The 21,398-nt window shown below is 42.9% G+C and overlaps 1 protein-coding gene across 2 annotated transcripts in view; it reads left to right on the top strand.

Moving 5' to 3' along the window:
• ESYT2 (extended synaptotagmin 2) overlaps positions 1-21,398 on the top strand; it is a 542,370-nt gene that overhangs the window by 508,552 nt on the left and 12,420 nt on the right. The window lies entirely within an intron of this gene.

The following is a 21,398-nucleotide window of genomic DNA, read 5'->3' as shown; positions in this document are numbered from 1 at the left end:
AAATATTTCCCAGTCTTCATCCTAGCCCGGGGAAGGAATAGAGTAGTTTAACCTATCTAGGAATCCCCTGCCCAGATAAAGCACCGCATGACCTATTTTGGGAAAGCCCATTGCAGGCTGTCAAAAGCCTTTTCTATGTCGTTAGTTAAGATAGCAGAATTAATTTGTGATGCAGAGCCTGCCTCAAGTGTCTCTGCATAGGTGGCATACAATTCCACTCAAAACCCATCTGTTCCCGGTGTCTGTCCCCTGGCCAAGTGTTTGATTGCTGCTCGCACCTCTGGAAAAGTGATTTTCCCTCCTGGCTGGTCTGCCTCTTCAGGAATTATCAAGTGGAGACAGGTAGTCATGAACTGCCGCTCCATCAGCAACGGTCACACTCCTGTATAGGATTGAACAGTAAGTGTAGAATTCTCGGTTGATGTCTGCCTGTCTATATAATCTAGTTCCCTTGTCTGAGACCTCCTCAACTATAATCATGCCTCATCTAATAGGATTAGCCTGCCATGCAAAGAGTTAGCCTGTACGGTTGCGTTATGCATGTGTTTGGTCATATAGTTCCTGTAATCAAAGCAACAAAGGAGTTCAGCCTGCTCTGCAACTTTCTTCTTTGCTTCAAGCAGAGCTGGTTAAAAGTCATGATATTGGTCGGTTCAGTTCTATAGATCTCAGAGAAGGCGTGGCTGACAATGTTAATGTGCGTCTGATCCCTGCGGTTTCTGCGATAAAACTGCCTCGCTTTGAACGCATCCCATTTGAGTCTTTAGGAGGTCACTGTACCCAAGTTAGTCTCAAAGTATTGAGTAATTTTCTGCCCTATGAGATCCCTATAGACGGGATCTTCCAAGGCTTCTGGTCTCAACCTCCAAGTCTCCCAGCGCAGGTGACGTAGGATCGTTTGTGGTTTTATATCATCCTAGAGAGATTCGGCATGCACTTGGCTGTGGATTGCCGAAGGGCAAAGGACTGTATCTAAGCGTACATGGAGCTTATGTAGGAAGAAAAGAAGGAATAGTCTCTCTCTCTTGTGGGTGAAGTTTTGACCAGGAGCCCAACAGTCCCCATTCTGCCTGCAATTTGGAAAAGAAGTGAGCTGTTCTTATGACTGGTGAGTCGCCTAACGGTGGGGGAGAATGGTCTAGTGCATGTGTAGCTACACAGTTGTAATCTCACCCCAATCACATCTCTGACTAGTTGGGGAGCTAATGTCCTAGAGAGCTGTTAGTAACCCCATCTGATCTGAATTAAGAGTGTATACATTAATTATAGCATTGTCCCTACCATCGGGTCGACCATTGAGTCGACCCGTGATTGCTAGATACCGGCCCTCAGGATCAATAATGTCTCTTGTGTGCTTAAACAGGACCCCTGGTCGAATCTATATCAGTATTCCTCTAGCTAATGCAGAGTATCGGGTATAGTAGGCCTGACCTTGCCAGCGTCTATGTAGTGCAGCCCCCATGTTAGCTATAAGGTGAGTTTCTTGAAGGATTTCTGTTTGAACTCCTCATCTGCTTAAATAGGAAAATACCTTGTAGTGTTTAAACATAGTATGCACCCCCTCACATTCCAGGAGATTATTTTAGATGTTGACCATAGTATGTTCTGATCTAAGGGACCCAATCGACTCCGGATGGAGTGTATTGTATATTTTGGTTATTCGCTCTTAATGGTAAAGCTGTGATGGTGCCCTGGTGAGCGATAATCAAAAACTAATAAAAACTAGTTAAGAACTAACTACCCAACTCCCCATTCCAGGACATGCAGAAAACCATCACCCATCCAAACTCCATCAACAAATTAAACAAATGAGGGTGAACCCACTCGAGATACAGAAGTAACGGTGGCAGGAAGTCGGATCGACCTGCATTCTACTGGGCCCACCACTTGGGTAGGCAATAGTCAAGACACTGGTCTTGCAGTATCCAGGTATTCAGTTAATAAAGGAATGCAGTCAATCATCTTTGTCCATGTTGCACATGGGGCCTCCCATGCCTCCCAAGGAAATGTCTGTTCAGGTTCCACTATCTCTTACCATACCATGTGCCAGTCACATCAATTTGTCTGCAGTCCCAGGGGTCACTTTTAGCAGTTCAGGTCTGAGTCCCCAGCTGTAGTAGATCCCTCATTGTGATCAGAGAACTGCTGTTCATTGTTGTTGCCAACTCTCATTGATGCAGGTAGGCTGCTCCTCTCACCACTGCTGATGGCAGCCGCCACCTTCAGTGCTCTCTGTTGTTCCCTTTGCATTTCTGCTCCCGATGGGGTTCCTCTCCAGGTTCCTCAAGGGCCCTGTCACTTGGTAGATGTTTCAGGGTTGTTAAGGCTAGGGCCCGGCGGTGGGTGTCATTCAGTCCAGTCCCACTTCCTGAGGAGTGGTGAAGAACTGCACTCCCTCAGGTGTACCCACTCTGAGTCGGGTGGGGAACAGCATGGCATAAGTCAGTCCCATTTGTGTAAGGCGTTGTTTTGCAGCCAGGAAGGTGGATCTCTGTAAAGTTGTGAAAGATCATTATCTCACTGTTGCCCACCATGAGGTCACCTCTACTCTGAGCTTGTGCCAATATGCAGTCTCTGTCCCCCTAATAGAGTAGTTTTGCTACCACCCGGTAGGGCGGTCGGGGTGGCACTCTGTGTGCTCGTTCAAGAGGTGTGACAAGTCCTCCGGAGCCAGCTCATTCCAAATCCAGTGTTCCAGAAAGGATACCATTTTATTTCCTTCCAACGCAACCCAATCACTTGTATATTATTCCTCCTAACCCTATTTTCTGCATCTTCTGTCCATTGCTCAGGGTTTGGAATTTACTTTCCATGGTTGTCAGTCGATCTCACAGTTGGCAGAGTTTGGGAGGGACATCCAACAGTGTCCTTTCCACAGTGGTGACTCTCTCAGCAAGCTCTTAGGCTACAGAGCCTCACTGGAGGAAGTAATTGCCTGGAGGATGTCCTGTACTGTGGGGGCGGGGTTCCCACACAGCTCTACGGCTTGGACTCTCCCCTGGACTAGGGTGCCACCAATCACCTGCTAAACAGGACAGGACCAAAATACGCAGAGAGTGCAGAGTGCAGAATTTGTTTTATCTCAGAGCAGTCACAAACAATACACAGCTCTATAGTGGCTGTGAAGCAAGTACACTTGTTACAGAAAGTTGCCTTCCTTTTATACTCATGAATAAACAAGATTTCATGCAAATGGAAAACAGATAGTGTGACAGTTAAGCATCTGTGGGTTAACCTTTGACACATTTAGATTATAATAGAAGACAAACAACTGCCAGAGCCTAAGTGGTTGGCTTATGGGGTAAATGATTAAATACATCCTCATTCAGAGCTGATGGCCATGAATCATTGACCTTTCTACTGAAATAATGTTTTTTTTCCCCAGAAGTAGAACTCGCATGATGTTGAGAAACATGTCCAAACATGCCCTTAGTGCAGGAAAAACGGTTGATTAGTGCTTTTCAGCATTTCAATGCAAGATGAGGAGAGAGACAACAAGAAAATGGAGGTACAGAGGTTCATACTTGCAAATAGCGAATAACATGACTTTCCACAATCGGCCCTTTAGACATCAGTCTAAGCATTTTCTTGCTTCTTTCAAATTAAGTGACATTGCTATGCATTTCTGAAACATTATCAATAATGACAGTATGGTAGGAGTCATTTTCATAATCGGGGCCTGTCTTAGGAATTTCATGCAATGCGTTAGGGGACACATCAATTTGCATGAACTGCTGTATTGCCCTGTCCTGAGCAAGAAAAGCATTTGTAGCCGCGGTAGACGATGTGACATAATATTTCATTGACCGTCCTAAAACTTGGCAGATGAGTGGATTACATTGAATGCAAACACAACACCCGATAAGAATCAAAAATATAATTGGGAAAAACATTCCTACTTTTCAACCCCAAACACTTAGAAAATTCCATATTGACCCTACAGGAGCCCAAGTACCCATTTTACTATGGGCTTGCACGCCAATATCATGCAATTTTTTGATGCCTCCCTAACTGTGGTGGAGGTATCCCATACATAAGTACAGCAAGCCATGCCCACTAATTGACAAACTCATCCCCTTTCTGCTAACATCATGTCAAGGACCTTCCTATTTTGCAGTGACACTAAATCTTGGGGCTTGAAGTTCTATTGTGCTATTTTCAATTACTCCAATAGTTTCATTAATGGTGGCTTCCAGTAGTCGAGCCAACCTTCGTATATCTCGAGAATTAATAGCAGTACCGAAACAGGGAAAAAATCACTTCACTATTTCTCTGGCTATTTCCAGACCTGTATCTCCCTGCTCCACACCCCTGTTTCGAGGAGGATGTTACGGGACCTCGTAAGCACTTCCTGGGTCATTTTTATTGATATAGCGGGGACATTAAAACCTAATTGACAACAACCATGCCAACTCTCAGGGAGCCCGGTGTAAGCTTTGTCCCCACAAATGAAGTACATTGAATCCCCAACCTATAGTGGCATTTATGTGCAGTTGATGCTAATCCAAAAGTCATATTGCAACTACTGGTGTTTCACAACCAGCGAGATCCATTGCTGGTGACACAGATAATGCCCATGTATTTGCCTTGTCTTAATTGTAGTATTGGCATACCTCTGCTTCTCGTTGTTGGAAGAGGGTCAGGAAAAACACTATTACAAATAATCTCTGAAAACAAGGAAGTAAAGACATCAGAGAGAGGAAAAGTGGCATTATGAATTATTACCCTGATACAATTTCCCTTTTCCAAAATGGACGTATAATAGCTCATATACAGGGAAGAGTTTGGTATTCCTTTCGCTCCTGACTGTGACCTGACCACACCCTGAAAGACTGTTATTATGTCTTTTTTAGAATAGCTGTGTGTATCGCATAACAGGAGGCCTCAAAAAGAAGGGTTATTTGTAGAAGTGGTATTCCTTCATTCACATAGGCTGGAAGATTGAGACAAATCTAACAATCGTTTTTCTTTAGAATTTGATGGGTATGATGCAATAATGAGACAAAGGTGTTAAGTTGCACTTCTTCCTTATGGGCCATGTCTTTAGGGGCCAATGCATGTGGGGATATAGGAGTGCTTGAAGTAGGGTCCACATTTGAGGTAGACGAAAGGACAGCTAGCATATATAATACAGCAAATATAATCAATAGTACCCCAAACATCGTCACAGAGAAACATATCTTAGATCAATCTATTTTTTTCTTTCCTTTAAGGTTGGAATAAGTCTCAGTCATGGTTGCAAGAAACAAATGGGGCAGGCTAAGAAAAGAAACAATGAAGTCTCCTTGGTCACGAGAGCTGCAGTGTCCTTAATTTACTAACTTCACTGCACAAGTTAGTCCTTTAGAGTTGGCACTCTTAAGCACCATGGCAGTTGGTGCTTGTTCCGTCCTAAGCACTTTCCGGTCTAATACTTTATCTTCCGTGGCCGCAGGTTGTAATCATGGGTGAGAGCAGTGAAGTTGATAAGATCCTTCTGCAAGGGACCACCTTTCAGTCGGTCAGAACAGTCTGCTTCAAAAATCTGCTCCAGCCAGAAAAAGGGTGCCTTTTTGACGTGAGACACGTGAATCCATTTGTTGTGTCCTTCACACCTGACGGCTATCTGAGTCACCAGTAGTACCTGCGTGGGGCCTTTCTAACGAGGTTGGAGGCTATTTTTCCGTGTGAAGCTTTGGGTCAGGACCCAATCCCCCGGCTGTATATCATGATGTTTTCCTTTCCAGTTGAGGGGACCAAGCGTCGCTGATCTGTTGATGAACAAAAGACAGTTTATTTGTCAAGTCTTTACAATATTCCAATATTCCTGGATGAGTCATATTTCTTAGTTTGGATAGAGATGCAACACCGAAGACATTAGCTGGCCTGCCCATCACTATCTCGTACAGTGACAGCTTCGTTTTTGGTGTGAGCGTTGTTCTCATAGAGAATAATGCTAATGGCAAAGCGTCAATCCAACTCAATTTGCTAGGTGCACAAACTTTCCCCATTTTGTTTTTTCAGGGTACCATTTTATCTTTCTTCTAAACCAGCAGATTTTGCGTCATAAATGGAATGGAACTTTTGATGAATGCCTAATCCCTGACATACTGGGGTCATTATTTCGTTCACAAAGTGTGGCCAATTATCACTCCATAAACTTTTACACAAACCATATTGTGGGAAGAATTCTTTTAGCAACATTTTTGCTTTACTCACAGAGGTATTATCTTTCAGGGGATATGCTTCAACCCATCCGCTATATCAACAAATGACTACTAAAATGTATTTTTTTTTTCTTGCGAGGCGGGCTTTTGAATAAAATCCATTTGTAAACACTGGAAAGGGGCATCTGGCATCATGAAATGGCCTTCGGGAACTTGTGTGCCTTTTCCCACATTATATCGTGCACAGACCATACAATGTTTACAATAGTCTATTGCACCATCCGTCAGCTCCAGCATGGAGGGCACCATGAGCCATTTGGACCATTGGTAGGAGAAAACTACTGGGGAGCACTCGCTTTGTATCTGACCCATATCCAGACACCCAAGTGCCAGTCTGTTTATCATATAGGTATCCCTTCCTTTCCCATTGTACCATTTCCTCTTTATCTACAAGGGCCTGTATTTCCTTCACCTCATCATTTGTGTCTGGGTCCATTTCATCCGGGTTAGCGGGGACTACGACATATGTTAAAGAGTAGGGAGTTAGAGCTGTCTGTCCAGTTGTTTTATCTGCAAATGCATTACTTTTTCCTACTTCGTCAAATATTTTCTTGTGTGCACTACACTTTATGATGGCTAACTTTTATGGCAATATCAGCTTGCAATATTTGACCCATCAAATGTCCATGTTGTATTTTTGCACCTGTGGATGTTAGAAATCCTCTTTCTGTCGACAATCTTCCAAAATGATGTGCTACTCTGAAAGCATACTGACTGTCCGTATGTATGTTAACTTTTAATCTTTCTGACATTTCACAAGCTCTGGTCAATGCAACCAGTTCTGCTGCTTGTGCTGATTTTACAAGTTTCCACCACTCTATTATTAGTCACTGTCGCATATGCAGCTTCTGTTTTTTTCATTTGACAATTTTATACAGGACCCATCTACATATATTGTACCATCAGGATCCAACAGAGGAACATCAGTGAGATCCACCCGGCCCTTTTATTTCAGATTCAGTCACCAACACACAGTCGTCTGCAGAGGGGAGTGCATCAGGTTCTCTGGGTTAATGACATTACATCTTTTGAGCATAACATTTGGTGCTAGCAAAGCTAATTCATAATGTGATAGCCGGGCATTTGTCTTATGTTGAGTCTTCGCTTTGTTTAACAATATGTCAATGGAATGAGGGGCATAAACCATCACATTCAATATAATTGAATCTTCCTGTTTTAATGCGACAACGGCTGCAGCCATGTGTCGAAGCCAGCTGAGTAGGCCTCTCGCTATCGGGTCCAATGTTGAGGAAAAATAGGCACATGATCTATTCTTCTCTCCATGCTTCCACGTTAAGCCAGATAATGAATAACCATTCTTCTCATGCACAAACAAGGCAAAGCACTTAGAATAATCAGGAGTCCCCAGGGGCATTACACAAAGCGTTTAAGCACAAAACCTCTGCTCACAGTCGTCATCCATGGGAACGGGATCAGTGACATCAGCATGTGTTAACGCCAATAAAGGTTTCACCAATAAAGAAAAATTTGGTATCCATTGTCTGCAAAATGAAACCATCCCAATGAAACCCCTTATATCACATTGGGTAGAAGGGCAAATTATATTCATGACTGCTTGAACTCGTTCCGTAGATAACCTCCTTCCTCCTTTCGACAGAAGGTGACCGAAGTAGGAAACCTCCTGTTGACAATATTGCAATTTAGTTGGCGAAACCTTATGGCCATTTTCAGCAAGGAAAGAAAGCAAAACATGCGTAGCTTTTTTTACAATCCTCCTTAGTGAGCGCTGTTATCAATATATCATCCGCATATTGTAAAAGCCTGGTACCAGGGGGCAAAGAACAATTGTCCCATTGTCTCTTCAAAGCCTGTAAATAAACGCTGGGACTCTCCTTATAACCCTGAGGAGCACAACAAAATGCATAGGAACGGCCATCCAAACTGAAACCAAAGAGATATTGACTATCTTCATGATTGGGAATACTAAAGAAAGCATTCTTCAAATCAATGGCAAAAAAACATTCAGCATTGGAGGGGACAGATGAAAACATAGCAGTGATATCCGGGACCACAGGATACGACGGATCAACAACCTTATTCACCTCTAGAAGATCAACTACCAATCTGAATTTGACCTTTTCTGTGCCATCATCTCTTTTTAAAACAGGTAGCAAGGGGCTATTACAAACATTACCTGTTGTTTCTCTAATAATACCTTTGTCGAGCAAATCAGTAATAATAGCACGAAGACCTTCCTTGCCTTCTGGGGACAATTTATAATGAGGAACACGGGGAAGTTTAGCTTTTTCCTTTAATTTAATCTGTACTTGTGGGATATCCTTCACACTAGAATCATTAGGTCCGGTTGCCCACAACCTGTTGTCTATATCACGTAAGGCAGGGGGTATATCTATGGTATTTTTTTATATGGCAGGTACTGTCTCATTACAGGTAAGATAAACGCCATTTGGCTCACAGTGTATAGTGGCGTGCATGTTTTGTAAACTCTTTAATCATAGTAAATTCAAAGAACATTTGTCAGTGAGGACAAAAGGCATTTCACTCTGTATTGGGCCCGATGCAGATGGTAATGGTTCAGATATAGGGCTAGTAATAAATTCGTCAGAATATCCAACTGCAGAATCTAACTTTCCCAAGAGTGGAGCATATGCTAGAGTTTGGTGGGATATAGTAGTATTAATGGCCCCAGTGTCAATAAGGAACTTCTCCTTTTTTCCCAAAACTTCCATTTCAACATAATGTCCAATGGGATCCACAGGTATCTGGACTCGTCCTTGCACTCTTTTTACTCCACTCTCTGGACATCCCTATTGTGACCAATCGGTTACTGTGTCCTCAAAATGTTCATGAGAAAATTATGCCTTTTGCATGTCTGTATTTTTATCAAAGTAATTTTGTCTGCTTGTTGCACCACCTCTCCAATTCACACCTCTGCCTTTTGACTCATTTTTCTGTCCCCCTTCTTTCAAAAGGGGGCAATCCACTTCAGTGTTCTTCTTGGCGGCAATAGGCACATGTATTGTAGCCTATCCCTCTACCTCCGGACAGTGGAGCTGATGCTCCCTGCCCCCTTCCTATTCCTCTTCCCCTTAGCGAACCTCCTCCATCCTGCAATCTTCCTCTTATAGAGCTTTAATCTTTAGTTCAACCATCTTTTTCTTTTTTCTAGTGATATCATTATTTCTTTTATTCTCACAATACCTTCCATTTGGGATGAGTCCTTGGCTCCTTATTAGTGTCCATCCGCATACAACCTATTTGTGTGCTAATTCCTGATAAACCCGAAAACCCCTTCTAATGGCTTCTCTACAGTCTTCTGATGTTAAGATGCCCTGATCAATCTGACTCCAATGTGGATTAAGATTTTCAGGAAAAGGCAGGAAATGGTCAGAGGCTTTATCTTGTAATTGCAAGTGTATATTGTGTATTCTTTCCAAAAGTTTCAATACAAAATAATTACGGGTAACCTGTGGGCTATCCTCGTAAGATTCCCAACAATGCCTAGCCCCATCATCTTGGTCTAATAATTGCTTCAACAATGACCCTTTTATTGATGCCTTTTCCTCACTACCTATAGTGCTGCGAGTTGTATGTGGGGTTGGCATTTTTTGGATAATGGATGTATCATCCTGTGCTACAGGTGGGGCTGTAGAATGTGTTTGTGAAGTGTTCTTATCATGTCCCCCAGATAAATCACAAACATCCTGAGAATTGGGGTTATAAGGTGGAGGTGGATGATCCAAAAGTTCCTCTATCAATTTGTCTCTCCTTCATTGTATTTGTGCTCCTGAGCCTTGAAGCATTTGTCTCACTTTGCTTTTGATAATCACTTTCTCTAGCTTTTTGTATAGGGATCATTTTATTCTGTCTTTTCCTTTCTTCGTGTTTTTTCATAGCAAATGTTCGGGAATAACTTTCCCATTTTCTAAATGCTTCAAACATAGCAGGCCGAACCTTCCGTTCAAGTAGACACTGGTGCAAATACTGTGTTTTGTCAAAAGATCCATCTTCTGGCCACTACAAATCCTTATTCTTACTTGTATATTTGCACCAGAGCCCATTGAACAGAATTGCCTCAGCCCCCTTTTTTGTGAACATTATCCAAGCCAGCGTACCTTCTACAGGGGCAGGTACCCTTTCATCAAGTCTATTTGTCTACTTATACAACAGCGACAACAACGAGAAATACATTTCTACATCAACATAGATCATAACTATATCAGAACAATCTCCCCAATTTTCGCTGTTTTGCATCTTCTGGTCTGGGACAAAACATCCTTTTCTTTTTACACTAATGTCCGGGGACCTCTGTTGGGGAGGTCCTTTGTCGTGAGGCCTGTTAGAGACTTCATATAACAGCTGCTGAGAAACTCTGTCTCCTTAATGCAGGGCGCCCCACTATCAGTCTGTCCCAGGTCGCACCTCACCGACCACAGGCTTACTGCAGTTGGACATCCCTTGAAGAGGTCCCTTCGTGGTAGACTGTTGTGAAAGTGGGAATCATCTTCAGCCACCAATCACCTGCTAAACATAAGGACCAGAACATGCAAAGGGCAGAATTTATTTTAGCTCAGAGCGATCATAAGCAATACACAGCTGTATAGTGGTTGTGAAGCAAGTACACTTGTTACAAAAAGTTGCCTTCCTTTTATACCCACAAATAAATAAGACTTTGTGCAAATGGAAAACAGATGGCATGACTGTTAAGTATCTGTGAGGTAACCTTTGACACATTTAGATTATAATAGAACACAAACAACTGCCAGAGCATAAGTGGTTGACTTATGGGGTAAATGATTAATCACATCCTCATTCAGAGCAGATGGCCATGAATCATTGACCTTTCTACTGAAATAATGTTTTTTTTCCCCAGAAGTAGAAATCACAAGATGTTGCGAAACATGTCCAAACATGCCCTTAGTGTGAGAAAAACGGTTGATTAGTGCCTTTCAGCATTTCAAAGCAAGATAAGGAGAGAGACAACAAGAAAATGGAGGTACTGATGTTCATACTTGCAAACAGCGAATAACATGACTTTCAACACTGGGGTCTTGTTTGCTTTCTTGTCAGCAAGGGCATCGCTAAGTGATAGGTGGGTTACAACCCCAGTCAAGCCCGTATGGTGCAGTGCAGTGATCTCCCAGGGAAAACCCAAGCAGAGCAGGCTCTCAACAGCCTCCGAGGCTGAGATAGGGGCGAAACAGAGGGGGAGGAGGAAAGTGAGGGAGAGCACTGGATTCTTATACAATGCACAGATGTCAGGTTGTGATGTTAACAGCACAGTAGGCACCAGGGTCCAACCACGGAAGAGCAGGGTTCGCCGGCAAATGGTGAATAAGGCTGATATGCGTTGGTGGTGGTCTGTGCTATCACTGCCATGCAGTTGATGCCCCCCAGAAGGGCCTATGTGGGGTCTGCACTCTTGTAATAGGCTCTCCCATCACTCTTACCCTTGTAATCACAAGTAGGTGGTCAACATGCCCCTTCGGTCGGCAGGTTCCATCTTCCCCTTGTAGCCGGCACCCAAGGCCCCTCGTTCATCCCCCTCTCTGGCCGGCCACTGGCACAACTGTCTCTCGGTCAATGCAGGGCCGCTTCCTTCACTGGGGACACAGATCTCAAATGGCCTTCGGGCAGCGTTCAACAAGTGGGCAGCCAGGTGGGTTCCCCAGCAGGCTCCACCCAGCTTGCCGATGAGGAAGGGCCCACACGTGCATCGAGTCCATCCATCCTTGGAGTCTCCCTCACACACTAGGGTGCTCCTCTGTGCTGTTGCAATTAGGCCTCTCATTAGTCCAGCAGGGCCCAGCGCACTCCGTTATGCGCCCTATCTTTGCCCAGGAGTATCTTGCAAAGCGGGTGCCACAGTTTTCTGATAAGTGCTCCCGCTGCTCTTCATGTGGGCTCCCAATTGGCTTATGGCGCAGCGGGCTGCTGGGTGAGTTATGGAACTCCCTTGACTTCCTCTCCTAACCCTTTCGCCTCCCACAAAGGATGACCCTCCTCTTCATCGATGCCGATTACTCACCCCTCTCAGGGGCGCAGGTCCCCTCGGCTTACCACTGGGGCCCTCGGCAACACCTCGGAGTTGGATCTCTCCACCCTGGCAGACCTCCAGGTCATCGATGCAGGACTCTACCCTAGAGAGCAGCGGGGGAGTCAGATTGCAGTGCCTCTACTCCCCAGTCAGAAGGACCGTGGCTCGGCTCTGTCACACTTTACTGTCATCTCCACCGCTACGGGCGGCCTTTTCTCCCTATGCCCGCCCATTCAGGCATCGCAGGGAAGGCCGACAGCTTGGCCTCGCTGTATGGTCATGTTGCTTTTTTCCTAAAAATACAGGATGACCAGTAATATGAGGTCAAACCCTTCAGGGGGGGGTCCGGCTGTATTATGGGGAATCCTAGTATTTGGATGCACAGGATAGCAGGCAAGATTTTAGCAGGCCGCGACAGAGCTTTTCGTTTCATGTCTGTTCATGCCACAATCTTGCCCAACCCCAAAATTAGAATGGGGTAATGTAGAAATATTTTAAAGTATAATTTGAAGGACCTCTCTAGCTAGCCATAAAATCAGACTGTCTTACCCACAAAGGAATCCTAATGGTAGACTCCTTAACAAGTATTCTGCGATCATGAGGATTGGTAGACCCAGGCCTTCAGCTTGGGAGGGGTACTGGCAGAGGAGAAGTGTGAGGGGAATTAATTAGCTTTAATAGAGTTAGCAACAGAAAAGTGAAGTTTAGCAAAGAGTAAAACACTTTTATAAGCTGAGGTGTCATTTTGGCAAACAAAAATGGGTACAGTATTCTTACTACAAGAAATACACGTGTCGGGATCCGCATGTTGATCAATAGGAGCTAGCAACTCTATATAAGAAGCATACTACTCTAACGCCCGTCCCAGAGGCTTGCCTATATTATAAGGAAAAATAGGGTAGTTGCCATGAGGAAGGTCACGCAAGATAGACTCGGCATGTGGTTACTTGTTTGTATTTTAAACTAAAGCCAACACTATTCGCTGGAATGCTATTATGACCCAGATACAGATGAACCTTGTACTGTAGAAGAATTGATGCTAAAGTTAGCGTTCTTTTCACCATCTCTAATTATGGGTGGTAATTTTTTTGTGGCATCACCCCCCAGATAGAACTTTCAGAGTAACCCAAGATACAAAATCTAAGAAAACGTGGCGCAATAAAAGAGAGTGACAATTGAGTTATTACAACACAATTATGGACTGATGGATGTCTGGCTTCAACAGCGCATAATGCATCTGGGTTTACTTACTGTAGCAAGAGATATCTAGATTTGGCTTGGATAGATTCATTTTTGGTAGCAAGGAACCTCAATTTATTTTGAGTGTGATATACTACTACCTGGTCCTTCAGATCATGTCCCTCTTTGTTTGAACCTTCAGGTAATCTCTAGTGTAGAAATGCATATTGGTGCATGGGCAGGGTAGAGAATTGATCCCATGCTAGCTATTCACAGATATTATTTGGCTAGAGTAATTTAAAAATAGTTTTGGGTGATGTTTCAAAATTAATGAAGTGCCTACGGTGTTAGCAATAGAGTAGGATATGTGTAAAGCTTTACTTGTGGGAACTTGTGTCGCTTGTATGGTACATACAAGATTGTTAGATAATAGCACCATTCAAAGCCTTGAAGGAAATTGAGCCTTGCTCAGCAAAAAGTTTTGAAATTTCACTCAGAAGAAAATGAGTCCAAATTAATCTCACTTTCGTCCAGTGCCAGATTCTAGAGATTAGAAAACACACTAAGAATCGGAATACAGGCTACCATAACATTTGTTTAAGAGATTAGTAAGATGTATGGCTCTTAGCCTGGAAACTGAAGACCAAAATAATCAAAATTATGTTAAGAAAGTTCAGGATGAAGATTTGGGTAATTTTGCAAGGAGAACTTTCAACATTTTTTGTTTTAATTTTTAAAACTATCATAAGCTGGGGTTCTTACCCCATTTGAGCATTTTATTAGCTACAACCAATCTCAAAAACAGTAAGCTTAGAAGAGTAACCTAATGTTTTGGCTGCTGTCATCACATGGCTTTTGTGTCTGCTAAGGCAAACCCGGGCGGACGCTCTTCCAATGGAAGTATATAAAGCACTCCAGTTAGAACTGGTTTCAAGACTTGCCAAAATATTTAACCATTTATTTAATGATATCTAGACTTTATATTGCGCTGACTACATGTGCCTAATGTGCATTATCTTTCATAGGCCCTTAACTCTTGTTGATTAATGGATGCAAAAAAAGCATTTGATCTGGGTATATTTCAAAGTAGTTTTAAAACAGATAACCTTCCCTGTCCAGTTCACCACGATAATCATGTCATCGTACAGTAAGGTACTTAAATTGTAGTTGATGAAGAATGCTGTGGGTCAGTTAGAGTCAAGTTGGGTAGTCAATAAGACTGTCCCCTTTCTCTGTAATTAATTACCATTTATACAGAACGGCTTGCAGCTCTTATTCAAATTTAGGAGAAAATACAGGCCAGTCCTAATCTTTAAGGACCCCCTAAAAATCGTTGTTACGCTGATGATGTTGCTTTATATCTGAACCCACGTTATAAGATCATAGATAGGGTATTCCATTATGTAGACACATTTTCTTTAATCGCTTGGTATTGAATTAATAAAAATAAAACAGAGGAATCACTTTCTCTCATATCAAATGCTTCCAATTCCTCTGCAGAGGAGAATGCATCAGCTCCTGATCAGGTGTTTGGGAATTACTTCTAGAACTGAGGAATTGTATAAATGTAAATAATAATGGTTATCTTCTGGTAAATATCAGTACTTTATAAGGTGAGGACATGCCTCACTTTAACAAACAGGGCATATTAATAGAGTAAAAATGATTACTGTCCATCATTGTCTCCTCTTATTTCAAATACTACTATTTTCTCTGTATAAAGGTTGTTTTTTATTGCCAAAAATTGAAAACATTATTTTCCATTCTTAAATGGCCACTTAAAGCACTTTGAGTTGCTGTACTAAAACTCTTTGCAAAGCTAGGGAGTTCAGCTCTACCCATCTTTGAAAATAATTATTTGTCACTGATTTCCCACAACTGATGACGAGTGGAAATTCTGAGGGGGAGAAATCAATTTACAATGTCAATACTACCACAGATCACAGAGAAGCTATGGCTTTGTAGCTTAAAATGAACCAAATGCGCCTTTGTGTTAAATTTTACACTCTACAGATGTTAAGTCAGCATTACGGTCAGTGGCTTAAGACATTTAAACCAATACAGGAATAAAGATGTCTTCCATTGTGGCAGAATCCTGATTTTCCCAACAGTTCTTACTCAGGTGCTACAGGATCGTGAAAATACGGGCATCAGCGTAAGTAATGATCTTTTCGACCTAAAGAGACTGAAACCTTTGCGGAACAGAAAGAGAAATTTGAGCTTCTTTTTTATGGGATTTTATTAAATATGTGCAACAGAGAAACATTTTTAAATGTGCTAGATTAAGGTACCTCTTTTGTTGTTTATAAGATCACCTCCCGTAAGTGAGTCATTAGCAGTCATATTGAACAAATATATGAATTATTGCATACAGCTACAAAAATTGTTAGTGAGAAAAAACGGGACCAATAGGTGGTGGATATCTGAATATATCTTACAGAGGAGAATTGGCTTCATATTATTAATAAAATTTATTTGTTCACAGTAAATCATATTATTTTTGAATGCATCATCTCTGTTATACTACTAAGTGCTTATAAACGTTTTCCGGGAAATATTCAGACAGACTTACTAGCTGTCACAGTGCTCCAGATAGCCGAAGGCATGCTGTGGAATTGCAACACAGATAGTAAACAGGGTATTTAAGGTGATGCCCATAAAATAGAACTTCTCCACTGGCTTGATCATTGGTTCAGAGAAGGTTGTAGTGAAGGGGTCAGTGCGATTTTGCAGTTGAGCTTTGGCTCCAGAATGAATTAGTTCCCCTCCTGGGGTGGTCTGTGCCAAAGAATGTTATGGAAGTTGTCTTACAGCAGAAAGAATCAAAATCCCTGCTGCTAGCAGAGGATTAAGAAACATTGAAAGTTTCTGGCATACATGGGACAACCAACGGACTACTGGCAGTACTGCAGAAGATAGTGAAGATTCTACAATTGGCCACTCCAGGTAATTGAGGAATATATTGTTTGGGGCTTACTGGAAGAAAGTGAGCCTGACAGCTGAACACTAGGTAAAATAAGAGAAGGTGAGCACACTGACTCTATCTAGCTCATTCCTGGAGTCAACAAATTTGTCATTGAGTGACAGAGCCCTATCTTGATATCCTGATTTGTCAAGGAGTCACATGATCCTCCCATAATGGGCCAAGTGCCATTTTTGTGCGTGCAAGGTTTCTAAAGTTGAAACATATAACTCAGAATTTCGCTGAGTTAATGCATGAACTTTAGATAGAACAAGTCAGAAACAGAGGGACAACCCTGCCTGCTGTTTCCAACGTGTTCCATGTAAAGTTCATGCATTAACAAGGAGAAATTCTAAGTTATATGTTTGAACTTTGAACACCTCACATGCAAAAAAAAAAAAATAGATCATGCGTCCCTTAGTGATGCATCCCACTAAAGGATTATTCGAACTGAATGAAAAGCTAGTGGAGTAAGATAGATACCCTCAGAAATCAGATGGTAGAGGCTGTTCCAGGAGAGAAACTCATTGAAACCGTGGATAGCATGCACAGGGTAAACAATCACATGATGTGATCATACATCTCCCCCACCTCCAACTGTAAGAAGAATTGGGAAGCGATAAAGCTGTTAATAGTTGAATAGGTACGATCTCTCAGATGTAGCCCTTGGTGCCAATTTCCACGGCTATTCTCATAGACTGCTTTCTCTGGGGTGGTAGTGCTGGATGAAACTGCAAGACATACTTTACATCACGCAAGACCAAGACAGAATCAGTTTCTTAGCTTTGCTCATACAACTTTCTTCTCACTGAGTACTGCAGGTACACAATTGTAAAATCATGCAGTGTATCTAGGTGTATCTAGCAGAGAGCATAATAAAGAACCAACAAGAACGCAGTGATTGGAAGATTTTGGTTACTTCATAAACGTCTTAAATGAGTACATGTAGACCTCGTTTTTGGAACCTTTTTGTTCACCTTCCAAGTAAAGTAGTGACTGTTTGGAGGAACACACCTTTTGGGTAAAAGATCAAAAGAGATGCTATCAGAATTGTAATATGCAATACGTCTTTTAGAGGTGACTTAAGAAACAACCTGGTCTTTGATTTGTAATACTCATTTATAATTTTTGACATTGAATGTGAGAACTGTCACCTATTCGGTGTGTAAAAATGTATATGGGGATAGTACTTGCTCCACATTCAGGAGGTTAAAGTTCGCTTCAAATCCACTCATTCAGTTTATGGTAACTATCTGTTAGACCTGTCAGCCTTAGTGTGGGCTTCTCACAAACTTTTTGCCTTCCACCTCCATTTGTGCTGATCTCTTATTTGCTAGCCTTCTGTACCTGTGGGTACTCCGCCGAGAAGGACTGCTGTGCTGCTGAAAGGACTGCCACTCTGCTAGACTGCTGCGCTGAATGAACGGCAGCCATGCTGTGATGCCTTCTGCCTTCTTGCCTGGATGACGAGGACTGGACCTGCATCTGTTGAACCCAGGACCCCAAAGTGACCTTGGGCTAGTTGGCTGGCCTCTGGACCACAACCTCTGTGACAGAACGCTCCAAAAACTTGAACCCATGACCTGAACTTTGCCATCTGTGATTCTTCCATGCCAAGTGGTGCCACCCAAGTCCTGCACGCTTGAAAGTGAGTGTAAAGTGCTCTCCCAGCCTTTGTGTTTCCATCAGAATCTACGCATTGTCACTCCTGCATGGATCGGTACTGCTGTAACAACATGCATCGCAGCCCTTCACCACATTGGAAGCACCACTGTGCCACGCATCCTAAGGTGCACGCCCTTGCATCACAAGCCCTTGTTGATGGGATGGTTTATGACGACGCAAGACCTCCCACCAAAGCTTTGCTGCATCTCGGAACCAACTCATAGTTTTGGCTGCAAAGCGCATCTTCAACACAGTTCCTTGCAACACTGTGCAAACCAGGATTTAGGTAAGTCTCTTCAGTGGGCCTGACTGGATCTCTGCTGCCGGCCTACGCTCCATTGTGGTCAGCCTGAACTTGTGACTTTATCCCGCGTAACTAGATATCCATAGTTGATGCTTTATGCTTTTTGGTGCTATTTTTACTAAAATCATTAGAGATGAATACCTCTTTTTCTACTGATTGGATTTTGCTTTGTTTAGGTCTTGTTTTATTTATTAAAAATGACTTATTTTCTGAATTAGAGTGGGATCGTTTTGTGGTGTGCTTTTACTGTGTTGCTGTTGTAAGTGTTGCACACATATTTTACACATTGCCTCTGAGTTAAGCCTGGCTGCTCTGTGCCAAGCTAGCTGAGGATCTTGTGAGACTGCAGACTTCTAAAACCTCTGGACTAATCCAGGTGCCTCATCTTATGTCTTCCATCTACCCTAACTTACTGCCAGTGCTTTGTCAGCATTTGCATTTCACTTCCTCAGTGCCGCCAAATGGTTCTCTGTATCTCTCCTACAATCATGGCATTAGAAAATATGCCTCTCAGACAGATGCTTCACTGCCAAATGAGACTGGCTTGACAAACTAGAGAAAGGAAATTGCTAGTCTTGGTCTTCCTTGTGGTAACTATCAGGAGGGCCCCTGGCTCTAAACATGTGCTGCTCTTGCAGCACTGGATGCCCTGCTAAATTCACCTCCTGATTTAAAAGGTCACTCTCTCCTTCAAAATCCATTCAGACTGTACTGAACATTCTGTCATGATCTCACAGGCTCTAGCTGCAAAATTGAAATTGCATGACCAACCTCACTACTGTTCTGCTCTACTTCAGATTGAGAGGAGATGAAATGAAAGGAATGCCAAGAATGCAGCACTCTTAGTCTGTGTAATGAATTTATTAAGGCACTTCCCAAGTTTCATACACAGAAAAATAATGTGAGCTTTCATTTCAAATGCAGCAGCAGAGTACAATTCTTGAAAGTAATCACAGCAGTAAAATAATACAGATCACAGAAACAAAAATATTGAATACCTCAACAATGAGTATTTTATATATAATATAAATATATGTTCGATGACATGTGTAGCTGCAGATACACATGCTAAGCATTATTCCGCCATGTAGTGTTGGGCTCGGAGTATTACAAATTGTTTTTCTTCGAAAAAGTTTTTTCGGAGTCACTGGATCGAGTGACTCCTCCTCTCCGTTATATTGCGCATGGGCATCGACTCCGGTGTTAGATTGTTTTCTTTCCGCTGTTGAGTTCGGGTGTGTTTCCTCTCGCTCTGAGATTTCGAATCAGACATTTTAGAAAACTCCCTTAATCGCCGGTATTGTTTCGATCGCGTTTCCACCTAGCCTCGAACCGATAGTACTGTCGACAATTAAATTTCACCCTTCTGGGCGCGTGCGCCTGACTCGGGCCTGTTCAGGCCTACCGCTTTGAAGCCTGATGGATCGAACTCTGTTTAGATTTTGTCCTCGATGCCACGCTAAATTTCCCTACACAGACCAAAACCTTGTATGTAATCTGTATCTTTCTCCTTATCACAAAGAAGAGGATTGCAAGGCCTGTCGATCGCTTCGATCCAAGAAGACCCTGCGCGATTGTAGAGCCAGAAGATTGGAAATGCCGTCAAAGAGTATGGAACATCTCAACACCATGGAAGAGAAACAAGCGCAGACGGCAGTTTCCATCAGAGAAACCAACTCCGAAGAAGAATCAGAAGAAGATAGGCCTATCACTGCTGGTCAGCACGTGAGTACGTCTGCCCCTACGCCCACTTATAAAAAGTCCTCAAAGGCCTAGGGTACACCAATGCCAGAGAGTCATGGTTCGATCTGAAAAAAGACTCTCGTCGCTGAAGCTGCGGGATCTGCGTCGAAAAAGGCTACTCCTCCGTCGGTATCAGGGCGAGTAAGTCCATCAAGAGCTCTACTTCCGACTCGAGCAATCGTCCTCGCTCCTCGGAGTCGAAGCCTTGACGCCCTGCTTCGGAGCCAAAACAACCAGCTGTATTTTCGGGCCCGAAAAAACTACCATCTTCAGAGCCGAAAAAGTCTTCTTATTCAGAAGAGCAAGGACTTTCGAGCCATCTTAAACTCTGCTCAAAATCACTGGAGGAACAGTCTTGTAGACCTTCTGAGGACACTGAGATCCAACCTATCCTTGAATTTATGGACGAAAGACAATCAAGGATTCACATCCATAAAGAGAATGGCAGAATAATTACTGCACCTCCACTACAGACCAAGAGAAAATTGGCCTTTCAGGAACATTTAGACACTGCTCCACCACCAGCAAAAATGTATAAACAGAAGGAGAAGCCACTACCTATCCATACTTCTCTTCCTCATTCACCACAACTTTATTTTTCCCCACCACCCACTAGCCCACCACCTTTGCCTTCACCAACTCATTCCCAATATTCATATAGTGATAGGATTGATCCTTGGGATCTCTATGATCCAGATCCTATTCCTGACAATGACCTGGACTTATACCTGTCTAAGCCTTCTCCACCAGAGGACACTACTGCATAAATTCAGGTTATTTCCAGGGCAGCAGCATACCATGGGGTGCTTATGCACACTGAACCCCTAGAAGAGGATTTTCTCTTGAATACACTATCCTCCATGCACTCAAAATATCAATGCCTCCCAATGCTACCTGACATGATTAAACATGCAGATCAAATATTCAGTGAGCCAGTCAAAGCTAGGGTCATAACACCACGCATTGATAAATATAAACCTGCTCCTATAGACCCTGTTTATATTACCCACCAAGTTCCTCCAGACTCAGTGGTAGTAAGTGTGGTTAGAAAGAGGGATAATAGTCATTCGTCAGGGGATGCTCCTCCCCCTGACAAGGAGAGTAGAACATTTGATGCTGCTGGCAAGAGTGTAGAGACACAGGCTGCCAACCAATTGCGAATTACAAACTCGCAAGCCTTGCTAGCAAGTTATGATAGAGCGTACTGGGATGAGATGCAGAAACTCGTACAACACCTCCCAAAGGAATACCAAAAAAGGGCACAACAGATTGTGGAAGAGGGTCTGGCCACAAGCAACAATCAAATACGGTCTGCCCTTG

This window comes from Pleurodeles waltl, chromosome 10 (assembly GCF_031143425.1).
Source record: "Pleurodeles waltl isolate 20211129_DDA chromosome 10, aPleWal1.hap1.20221129, whole genome shotgun sequence".
NCBI lineage: Eukaryota > Metazoa > Chordata > Amphibia > Caudata > Salamandridae > Pleurodeles > Pleurodeles waltl.
Note: the sequence above shows the minus strand (reverse complement) of the source record. Positions and strands in the feature narration are given on the sequence as shown.